We start from the raw sequence: 11,703 nt of genomic DNA on the forward strand, positions 1-11,703 counted from the left end.
CTTCATTTTTTAGAATTCTTTTTTCTTTTTGCTGCTGTGTTGGGGTGAGTTATACACTCCCCTGACTTCTAGACTACTGATCCCTTCTTCTGCTTCATCTAGTCTGCTGCTGAACAGCTCTAGAGTATTTTTCAGTCCACTTATTGTATTCTTCAGTTCTGTGACTTGTTTAGTACTTTCTTACTTCTCTATCTCTGAAGTCTTCACTGGGTTCATTCTTCTCCCAAGTTCAGTGAGCATCTTTATGATCATTACTTTATCAGGGCAGAACCCCCTGGTTCCTCAGGGAGAAGCTCCATTTGTGAGATCCATCCCAACTGAGGGTTCCCGCAATGAGGGTGGAGTTTTTGGCAAGATTGTATCTCTGCCTTTTCTACCTGTCTCAATGTGGTCCCTTTTAACAGTTTGTTGTGAAGGAGTTGTTTGGCTAGTTTTCAAGTTTTATTCAGAGGAAACTGTCCCATAGGTAGCTGTAGATTTGATGTGTCCATTGGAGGAGGGAGTTCCTATGCCAGCATCTTGAACACTCTTCCACAACATATTACAGAAATTAGTAATGATTTTTTAAAAAGTACATTTCTTAGATAAGAAAAAGAGGGACAAGCTTTTGTATTTTAATTTTAAACTCATATAAAGCTGACTTGAGAGGAACTGAAACCAAAATTTTAAACCACATATAGAGAGAAGCCACAGTAATTTTTAAAGAAGTCTCCTCTAGGCACCAATCTGCCCATTACTGAAGAGCAGACTCAAATGCATTATTCTACAGGCTTAGCCAGAAAAGGAAAAAAGAAAAGTTAACATGTACTCAACACCTATACAAGTGTTAGGCATTTCCACATTTTACTGTTTTAATGATCTAAATTTCGTTAAGTGGTAATTACATACGTTTTACAAAAAAATAAATTGAGTCATGTATAGTTAAACAATTTTCCCATGGTCTCACAGCTAGTTTTTATAAAAATGCAATTTTTTTCTAATATACATTGTTACCTTCAGAAATAAACATTATAGAAATATTTAACTTATGTGAACCTTATTATGTATTTGGGGAAAGCCACTGAGGAAAAGAACTGAAATATGGTAATAAGTATTAAAATGCTAAAAGTAATCATTCAAATACTATAAGGGAGTAAAAAGTAAAAGCTGTGACTACTTTAGGGTGTCAGTAAAGGCAATTTCAAACAGGTTAGGCTTGGTAGAGAAATTCACCATGGTGTGTAAGAACTAAGTCATAGTTGAGAATTTTTAAAAAATTGGAAAAACAGAATAAAGACACTGGGAGTTACAAAACATCTTTAGAAAAGTTGGAGATAGAGGGAAGAATAAGGACCTCAGGTTTTAAACAAGACCTCCAGACTTTAACTAGCATTTAAGCCATATAACCCAAGGCAAGATTAATATTCTTTAACTATACTATAATCAGGTTAACTCCTTATTCAAAAACCAAAGGTTCCCTGGCCAACCAAATCAAATCAAAAATCTTTAACCTGGCATTCAAAGCCCATCAGTCATGCCTAAGCTTGTCCTCAGTCTATTTTTCTAGTTTTACCTCTTTCTATATGTTCTATTATAATCAAACCAGATTACCACCTGTTCCTAGAATATACTCTGGCTTCCTCACCTACCTCTGAGCCCAATATGTGCCCCTCTCCCCTGCCATTCTGAAATCTTACCAATTCTTCAAGATGTAGTCAGCTCAGTAGCTTCACACCCAGAGATATTGTTTCATCTTTAAATTCTCCTATCATTTTATCTGTACCACTTCACGGCACTTTATGTTCTATCAGGTTTGAATCAAGATTTATATACCTACTTTTCCCTAAAATATTTGGAGGTTCCTAGAAGAATATTATTTCGTACAATTTTGTATTCCCCAAAACACTTACAAAAATGCTTGCATATATATGCCATCAATCTGTACTGAGGTGAGTATAACCAGCAGAAGCAGAAGCTTCTCAACCTAGAGTTTAAAGAAAATCAAAGACTTCATTTTTGACATCTGTACTAATATTCACAGAAAACAGGAACCACACCCTATACATCAACTGCTTCACTAGACCCACAGAATTTAAATTTACAAGCAAATGTTCAGGTCCATTCAGCTAGCATCTAATTATAAATTCTAAGTATTGAGCATGGCAGATCCTGTTTTAAAAAAATCTCAATCTCATGATAATATATAAAAATTATTTCTTCTCTTGCCAAGAAGCACAGCTGTTTAGTTAGCAAACAAAAAATGATGATGTGTGCATATTTTTACCATCAACAAAATTCAGATAAAAAAGTGCATCATTTCAAAAAGTATTTGTACAGGGGCAGCTGTACAGGGCTGACTGCTGAAAACAACAACAAAAAACCCACCGTATAATATTGAAAAACAAAGCTAGTAAAGCTCAACTAAAATGCTACTGTGGAGTTGATTATTCCATCACATCCCTAATAAATTTTCTTTAGTATTTTTCAAAGCAGTTATAATCTGCTCACCACATTCAAGGCTTTATGCTTTGTGTCAGAGGGAAAGAATGAATGAGATGCTGGGAATCAAGACACGTTACCACAAAATTTTAATGAAAAGCACAATAAGATAAATACTGTGATAAAAATAATAAAGTGGTAAGGAAGCAAAAAAGGAAGAGTGAAGATATGGCTTAAAGAATGTAGCATTTGAACACTTGAAATAGGTGTGAACAATATGTGGAACCTCAGAAAGTAAAACAATGGTAAAGGCACAAAGCTCTACAGGAAAATATCTGTTTCAAAAAAAAAGTCACATGTGCGGTGCCTGAGTGGCTCAGTTTGTTGAGTGTCTGCCTTCAGCTTAGGTCATGATCTCACAGTTCGTGAGTTTGAGCCCCACTTCGGGCTCTGTGCTGACAGCCTGGAGCCTGGAGCCTGCTTCAGATTCTGTATCTTCCCCTCTTTCTGCCCCTCCCCCGCTCCACTCTGTCTCTCTCTTAAAAATAAACATTATAAATAAAATAAGACAGAAATTCACACGTACGTCTGCAGCTGAGGCTAGACAGAGACATTTAGTAGAAAAATGGGGAGAGAAAAAAAATAAGACTACGGTGAGTTTTTGTTCCTCACAGTTTTTTCTGAAGCTTTTGGAAGGAGTGGTCTGGTAAGAATTGATAAGAGTGAAGTTTGCAACAGAAAAAGAAAGAATAGAGATCAGGTCCAGGATTGCTATGACTGACTAGATATGGAAGAATAAAGCTGAAATTAACTCCACAGATTTTTGGTCTAAGCAGCGAGGAAGCTGGTAAAACTAGTATTAACTTTCAATAAAACATGAAGTAGTAGCAAACATTTATTGACCCTTACTTTGTACAAAGTAGTGATAAAAGAAGCACTCAAAACTAGGGGCGCCTGGGTGGCTCGGTCGGTTAAATTTCTGGCTTTGGCTCAGGTCATGATCTCATGGCTTGTGAGTATAAGCCCTGCATTGGGCTCTGTGCTGACAGTTCAGAACCCGGGAGTCTGCTTCAGATTCTGTGTCTCCCCCTCTCTGTGGCCCTTCCCCGCTCATGCTGTCTCTCTCTCAAAAATAAATACTAAACATTATAAAAAAAAAATAAAGGAGCAGAGGAGAACAAACTAAAAATATTTTCAAAAAATTAAGAGTGATAAAGCCCAGGGCCAAAAAGTTTAGTTGGGAGATAACTGTAGACAGGGAGAACATCTAGAAACAACTCTATAATGACTAGAAATTCAAGCTGGGCCTTAATGCAATAGTAGGTCAAACTATTTGGGGGAGAGGGAGAGAGGAAGACAAGGGGGACGATGATGTACAAACATTTTCCCCACAGAAGAAACAGTTGAGTCCATGCTAGAGGGGGTAGGGCCAGGAGAAAGTACGGTGGTTGAATAGAAATCTGGTAAGATAGGGAAAAGCAAACCGCAAAGAAAGGTAAGTATCAGACTGAACAGTTTAGACTTTATTATACAGGCAACAGGAAGATTAAGGCCTTCAAATAGGAAAATATCAATCCATATACAAAAGCAGTACACAGGATGGACTGGACAGACTCCTGAAACTAGACTGAAGGCAAACAAAAAAACCCAAAAACCCAGAAAATTAACAAAAGCCTGAGTCACAATAATTAACAGCAGAAATAAGAAGGGGAAGAGAGAATTAGTGAGGTATAGAGGACAGTATTTAGAGACCAACTGAACATGTGGATGAAAAGTGAGTGAAAGATGACTTCAAAGGTCTAAGCATAAGCCACTGGCAGGTGCTGGTTTTGCTTCAGGAGGGACAAGAAATCAGTTTGGGACATATTTATCTTGAAGTACCTTCAGCATATCCACGAGACAGACATCTGTCAGACAAACAGAAATGCTAGGATGAGCAGGGAGCTCCAGGACTAAAAAGATGGAGTAGTCATTCATGTAGAGATACTGACTGATACTCTGGAAGAAAGAAGAGTGCAAAGGACTGACCTCTCAGAACACCTAGAGAGGAAGCAAGAGAAGGGGAGAAAACAGAGCACAAAGCACCTTTTCAACATAATTGCACATGTCTCACAAGCCTCACAGACTAAATAACCTTATTGTGCCAAAAGGCCACAATAAGTAGTGAAACATGTGGACAAATCGAGGACTAATGATAATGTATAATAATAAAATACTTCAGAAAGCAATGCCCTTTGACCCTGGAATTTTTAATCACAGAAATTTATCCTAAGAAAGAAACTCTTGAGGAGGGCAGGGGGAGGGGCACACATCTGTGCATAAAAAATTTTCCCTCTGCCATTAACTCTAATAGTGAAAATGGAATCTAAATTCCTAGCCATAGACAGGAATGGTTAAATGTAACATGAAAAGCCAAATATCTTAAAAGAAAACATTTACCACATAAAATTTTAAAACTTCAACATTGAAAGGAAAAAGCATTAATGTTAAGAAAAATATCTGCGTCAGGCTCTGGGCTGATGGCTCGGAGCCTGGAGCCTGTTTCCGATTCTGTGTCTCCCTCTCTCTCTGCTCCTCCCCCGTTCATGCTCTGTCTCTCTCTGTCCCAAAAATAAATAAAAAACATTGAAAAAAAAAAAAAAGAAAAGAAAAATATCTGTAACCTATGACAAAGGGTCAACATTTTTAAGATACAAAGGGCCCATGTAATTAAATCAATAAGAAAAAAGTAAAATATCCCCAAAGAAAAATGGGTAAGATACGAATGGCAATTTCCAAAACAAATAAGAATGACCAGTAAATAGAAAAATGTTGGTTCTCAGTACTAATCAAAGAAATAAAAAGGGAAATGATGTATTATTCACCTCTCCATGATATGGGGAAAATGGGCACTCATATTCTTGACAAAACACACTGGAACAACTTTTCTGAATGCCATTTTTGGCAACAGAAGCACTTTAGAAAGTTTACACAAAAATTCTATTTCCAAGTATATATGCAAAAAAATTTAAATCATTGTACAAAGTTATTCACATACTGTGGCTTTGTCTTAGTAATGTTGAAAAGTCAGAAATAACCTAAACATTCAACAATAGGAGACTGGTTAAGTAAATAATGGCATTATCTATATAATGGATTTTTTTGACAGAACAGAGATTAATATTTAATGTGGAAAGTTGTTAAATAAGGCAGTTTCTTAAATAAAGGTTTCTAAACAGCACATATAAACTTTTTTTCTTTTTAAGTCTAGAAAATACACATCAAAAATTTAGTATAGGTTGTCTCTGAGCACTAGGGTAAAATATGCTAATATTGCCCAATTGTTATTTTTTTAATGTTTTTATTCATTTTGAGAGAGAGACAAAGTGCGAGTGAGGGAGGGCCAGAGAGAGAGGGAGACAGAGTCCAAAGCAGGCTCCAGGCTCAGAGCTGTCAGTGTGGAGCCCAATGCAGGGGGCTCAAACTCACGAACTGTGATATCATGACCTGAGCCAAAGTCGGACGCTTAATCCACTGAGCCCCCCAGGCACTCCTGTACTGCTTAATTATTTTATAATGAACACATATTCTCTGATTAAAAAAAAAAAAGAATAAACCTTCTTAAGTAACAAAATGCAAAGAACATGTAGAAAAAATCAGGTGTAAAAAAACAAATGCAAAGTTATAGGTACAATTGATAAAAAAAAAAAAAAGATCTTTTTAATTCCCCCCCTCCCCCCAACTACTGTTAAATTAAACAAGTATAAAGAATTAAGGTTAGGGGCACCTGGGTGGCTCAGTCGGTTAAGCGTCCGAATTCGGCCCAGGTCACAATCTCACAGTCTGTGAGTCTGAGCCCCACGTTGGGCTCTGCGCTGACAGCTCAGAGCCTGGAGCTTGCTTCGGATTCTGTGTCTCCCTCTCTCTCTGCCCCTCCCCTGCTCAGGTTCTGTCTCTGTCTCAAAAATAAATAAAAAAATATTTTTTTTTAATTAAAAAAAAAAAGGGTAGCTCCACTTACAAAAAATGTAAAGAAAGAAAGATGAAAAAGTTGATACAAAGAGGAAAATAGAAAATTCACATCACAAAATCTTAATCATATTAGAAGGAAGCATGTTCATCTCTAAGAGACAACAATGTCAAGATTGGGGTTTGCAACCTGAGTTAAAGTAAAAACAGAACAGAGAAAATGAGTCAACTTTGGGATGAGAAAAGGATTAGAAAGCAACTAGTACACAGGCAGCTGGAAAAGAAATATTTAAGTTACCAAAGCTGTGACTTTTATCAGGAGTGCTAGGCAGAAAAAGGAAATGGTGGTATTTACAGGTTGAGAATTGACCAGTTATACACAGCAAAGGTCAAGGAGAAGAATATGAGGTGCTAGTGAGTTCAGAGAATATGAACTATAAGGTTCAGTACTGGAAAGAAGGAAGAAAAATAACAGCCTGGGAGGTGACAATGAGGACACAAAGCTGGTTCATCAGGTATGATGGAAAACAGAAACAGAAACACGGGCTCTTGAATCATCACCTCTGGTGATTTTAAGACTTGAGGTAGTTAAGGATGATGACAAGGTTAAGTAACTCAGTCATCCACGTAGGTTACTGATGTAGAGTACAGGTGAAGGTCACTGGAGTTAGTGAACTGTAGTTACAAATGTGGCCCACCTTTATGGTCTGAAATGACTATAACTGTTACTTTAACCTCTGCAATCCTTTACTTTCCTTTGACTCAGATACATCCTTTTCAGCCTGAGAGATAGGAATCTGGGTGGCACTTAACTTCTCTCTGCATTTGATTCAACCACAAAATGAGGAGAATAAGGAGATGGGATAATGAATTAAATCAATGATTCTCAAACTCTGACAGAACATTAAAATCACGGGTGGTTTAAAAAAAACAAAACAAACAAACAAAAAAAACAGGCAAAACTACCTATGCCTGACCCCAAACCCAGTAATTCTGATCTGTTCTAGGGTGGAGTTCAGGCATCAGTATTTTTAAGAAGCTCCTCAAGGAATCCTAATGTGCCGGCAAGGCTGAGAACTAAACTGCCTATTTCTAAGGTTGCTTCCTTTTAAAATTCTATGATTCTAAGTAAATGACAGCCACTTTGTTCATTTGCTAATATAACTTACTGAGTATCATGCACCAGGCACTTTCACAAACATATTTTAGTAGATCCTCACAACTCTTTGAGGCAATATTTGTGTCCATTTCAAAAATGAGTCCAGTGAAGTTTAGAGAAATGAAGCAACTTGTTCAGGAGTCACAAGCTAGTAAGGAGGAGAGCTAGAATTCAAATTTGTTGGTTATTTGTTCAAGTCTATCATATAAGCAACCTGCTTTTTCTAGCACTCACAGCAACTACTTGAATGCCTCCCAAATTGAGCATACCAATTTTTGGTGTATGGATCAATTGGAGAGAAAGTTACTTTGGATGGGAGCAGAAAATTGACCCCAAATTCTACAGTAATTTCATTATAGAATTACTAAACCCCTTCACCTAGAGAGACCTGCAACTTGAAACAGCACTCTGAAAGTGTATCTACATATATGCTTTATTCAGTTAAGCCAACAAGAACATTGCTATTAAGCATGCAGCTGGCATACAAAGCCAGTTCTCAAAGATAAGCTTATCAATAGAAAAGCAATTTTTAAATGCTTTGCATCGAGTAAGGCATTCTAAACCAAAATTTTAAGACAATTCTGAAAAATTGACAGAGAAATGAGAGTTGCTCTACCAAAGAGCTTCAATGTATAAACATGACCTTCAAATTTATCAGGCATTATCTCTATTTTACACTTTAAAATGATTATTCTTTTGCTGACACACTGCTTCTTCTTTGTTTATACTTCAGCCCATTATCTACATGGAAATTTCATAAACATTCAAGTTCTGTATCCCTAGGCCAAAATTTATTGAGTTAACAAATTCTGAAAGAAAGAAAAAAAGAAAGAAAGAGGCATTAGAGAAGATTTAACTTCTATGCCCATGGAAAGGGCAATTTAATAAGAAATTCATGAAGTACATTTATATGGGACATATGTGTCTTCATCCATTCAAACCTTTACTGAGTGAGCATCTGCTGTGTTCTCGGCACACTGGGGATGAAGACGTAAATCAGATTCCGTGCGGTGTCTGTGGTCAAGGAGGTGCGAAGACAGATCAATGTAATATTTATTGGAATGCAATGTGATAAGTGATTTATTCTTGAGGAGAAAAGGGGGTTATGGTAAGGAGAACAGCATAGGAAAGGTTTCAAAAAGTTAGGCTCAAGTGAAAATTTCACCACAAGAACCCCTGTCAGTCAGCTCTCTAGGAAATAAGTATACTGAAGAACTAAAATCAAGAAGAGCAGCAAAGACAGAGGAGACAAGGTGGACAGAGATTGCCCCACAACTGGGAGTTATGTATTCTACAAAGTTATGCTATAGGAAAAACAAGAAGGCTTCAGAATCCTAAAGACCTCAGTTAAATACCAGTTTGGTTGCTAGATCTGTGAAGTTAGTTAAGTCACCTCATTTCTAGGTTAATTCTTCATCCAGAAAAACAAATGTGTATAATGGTGTTTACTTGACAGTGAAGCAAAACAAAAAGGATTTTTTTTTTTTTAAGAACTAAGGAAATTAGCAACCATATCTGAGCAGAAACTATCTCTACCTCTAGATTAAGAAAAGAAATTCTCCAAAACATGATTTAGGGTTTATCTTACTTGTGGTTAAGAGTCCCCTCAGTTCATTTAACAGAATTTTAAAGCTAAGATGCCTCTGTTTAAAAATATCAATTTACATTCATTTACTGGGGTAATTCAAGCTGAATCTCTGATGCCTTGGTGAGTACACCAGTTTTATTTTTTGAGGCGATAGCATGTGCTTTCCAATTAAGGACAGAAACTTAATACCATTCACCTCCAGCGCCGTCAGGACCCAAATAGATTAAAAATAGAAGCCTTCGTTAATACTGAATTAACCTGAGGACCCCGTGAGCCACGAGAATACAGAAAAAAAGGTAAATGCTCAAAACATGGCAGGCATGCACCTTTAAAAAATGAAAAGGAGAAAAAAAACTTCGTAATGAAAAGATCACTTCACCTTATGACACATGCCTGTAAGTCCCTCAAAGTTCGTAAGTCTTTCTTTAGTCTCCTCTGTAACGTACTATAAAACACAACAAAGAAGCTATTTAACAACTTACATACTTTGTGAGTCTTACAAAAGGGCTTAGTTATCTGTAACCTTAATACTACCATTGCCATCGCACACTCACAAGTGATTGCTATGATGAAAGAACACACAAGGGAATTCAAGCAACATGAGCAGCAAGCTGTTGGCCCTCCGTAACATTTTAAAAAGAAAAAATAAATTCGGCAGAAGACCATACAACTTTAAAAGACTCGAAATAAACAATGCGTTGCAGCCAACGCTTCTATCCGAGCAAATTCTGCGGTGCCGTATTTTGCCAAGTCACATAAAAATATGCTGTTCAACTTACACCGTCCCTGATGCCCAGACACTGCAAACTTTTCGGAAAGAAAAACGATGGGGCCCCAGGACGCCACCGGCCGCGAACCGGACCCCAGTCCTCACGCCCCGCAACTTCTCTTCTCGCCGGACCTCGGGGCCCCGCTGGCGCCTCGGCCCGCCCCCCGCCCGCGGTCCCGCGGCCCCGGCAGGCACCAGCGCGGACCCTCCGGACGGCCCCCGAGCCCGCGGGCGCAGGCGGCTGTATTCTACGGGCGGGCGAGGCTCGCTGCCGGCGCCCGCGGGCCAACGCCAGCGCGCGGGGAGCGGCCGGGGAGCGGCCCGGGAGCGGCCCGGGAGCGCCCCGTTTCTCACAGACCCCAACATGGCGTCGGCCGCCGCCCGCGACGACGACACCTCCCCGCGCCGCAGACGGCCCGGAGACCGCGGAGGCAAGCGCCGGAAAGTTTCGCTTCTCCTCTCCCGGCCCGCCAGGGACGGGCGCACAACCAACCTCGGGCTTCACCTACCCGGCCGGGCGCGGGCGGCGGCGACGGCAGCGAAGGTCCGACTCCTCGTCGTCCCGGGCGCCGGGAGCGGACTCTGCCCGTTCCTCCGCCCCAGTCTCCCAGGGTGTGTGCAGCCAGCGGCCCCGCGCAGGCGGCGCGATCCGGACGCGGCGGGCGGGCGGACGACCGGCACAGCCGCTCGCAGGTGACTCCCCCGCCCCTCCAGTCGAACCCCACAACGGCCGCCGGGGCTGGCCTCTCCCCTGCGCGTGCACGGGCGCGCCGCCGCCCACACGCCAGGCGCGAGCGCTCGGGCACGAGCACACCCACACCACTCACTCCCCCGCCCTTTCTTGCTTGTTCCCTCGCCCCGCCCGTGCGGCCCGCGCGACGTGCTCGAGGGGGCGGGGCCTCTGTAGTGGACACACCCACCTAGGCAGTCCGAGGCAGAGGGTTCGTTCCTCCGCTCTGTGTGCAGTCAGGGTCTCCGGGGCCCCTTGGGTGCACGTGGGAAGGCTTACCTGGTTTGCGTGGCTCTGGCACTCCTTTGGAAAGGATTGTTCATCTCTTTACGAGGTTCTTGGGAAGAAGGGAAGGAAGGCTGGGTTCCCTTTCCCCTACCACGAACGGGCCTCCCCAGGGAACTTCAGAACTTTCTGCAGGCGGGAAAGAAAGGCTTTGTAAATGTAGATTCGCAAAGGCGTCCGGGCGTACGTCTGTTTGCTAGTTCCGCTTAGCACGGCGTTCCTGCCCATCACATGTTTCATTTGCTCTCCGTAAAGCCTATACCTCTTGAAACCGAAAGGACTGCGGTTACAACACCTACCCCATGTACTTTGCACAGCCCTTTAAGGGCATGCCTTTATTGCCTGCCTTAGAACTCTCGTCTTCCCAGAACTTTTCTCTGACGCTGCAAAACCTCATCTACCTACTTCAACAGGCTTGGAAACAGTGATGATAGTATATAAGGTTAACCCGCCCTTCCTCATACCGCAGCAACTGTTTGCTAAGCGCGCTGATGGGTACATGCAGAAATACCAAAGATGTCTGAGAATGGACAAGGAATGGGGGAAGGGGACTGCGGCATACTCAACACAAAAAGTGTGTAGGTGTAAATTAGATTTGGGTATTATTTCAAGAATGTTTAACCTTTGTTTGACAGTTCTTGAATTAGAGCCGCCAGCATCCGAGCTGCACATAACTGAGCACCCACCAAGGGAACATGAGCAGGCCTTGATCCTGATCGGCTTTCTTTTGATGTGGGATTCTATCATCTTTAGGTCTTTGGCTCCTATCCTCTCCTATTTCAACATCTCAGAAACAAAAATAAAAA

The 11,703-nt window shown here is 40.9% G+C and overlaps 1 protein-coding gene across 5 annotated transcripts in view; it reads right to left on the reverse strand.

Annotated features, from left to right (window-relative positions):
* Positions 1 to 11,040, reverse strand: part of PLEKHF2 (pleckstrin homology and FYVE domain containing 2) — a 28,216-nt gene extending 17,176 nt beyond the window's left edge. The window contains exon 1 of one of the 5 annotated variants that reach the window (XM_058698627.1): positions 10,892 to 11,040. The gene's annotated coding sequence lies outside the window, so the exon portion shown is untranslated. Of the gene's footprint in view, positions 1 to 9,892; positions 10,030 to 10,375; positions 10,532 to 10,891 lie in introns of those variants that run through there. The other 4 variants (XM_058698625.1, XM_058698628.1, XM_058698626.1 and 1 more) reach the window with 4 other exon arrangements.
* Positions 11,041 to 11,703: the final 663 nt, after the last annotated feature.

Source organism: Neofelis nebulosa, chromosome 14, assembly GCF_028018385.1.
Source record: "Neofelis nebulosa isolate mNeoNeb1 chromosome 14, mNeoNeb1.pri, whole genome shotgun sequence".
Lineage (NCBI taxonomy): Eukaryota > Metazoa > Chordata > Mammalia > Carnivora > Felidae > Neofelis > Neofelis nebulosa.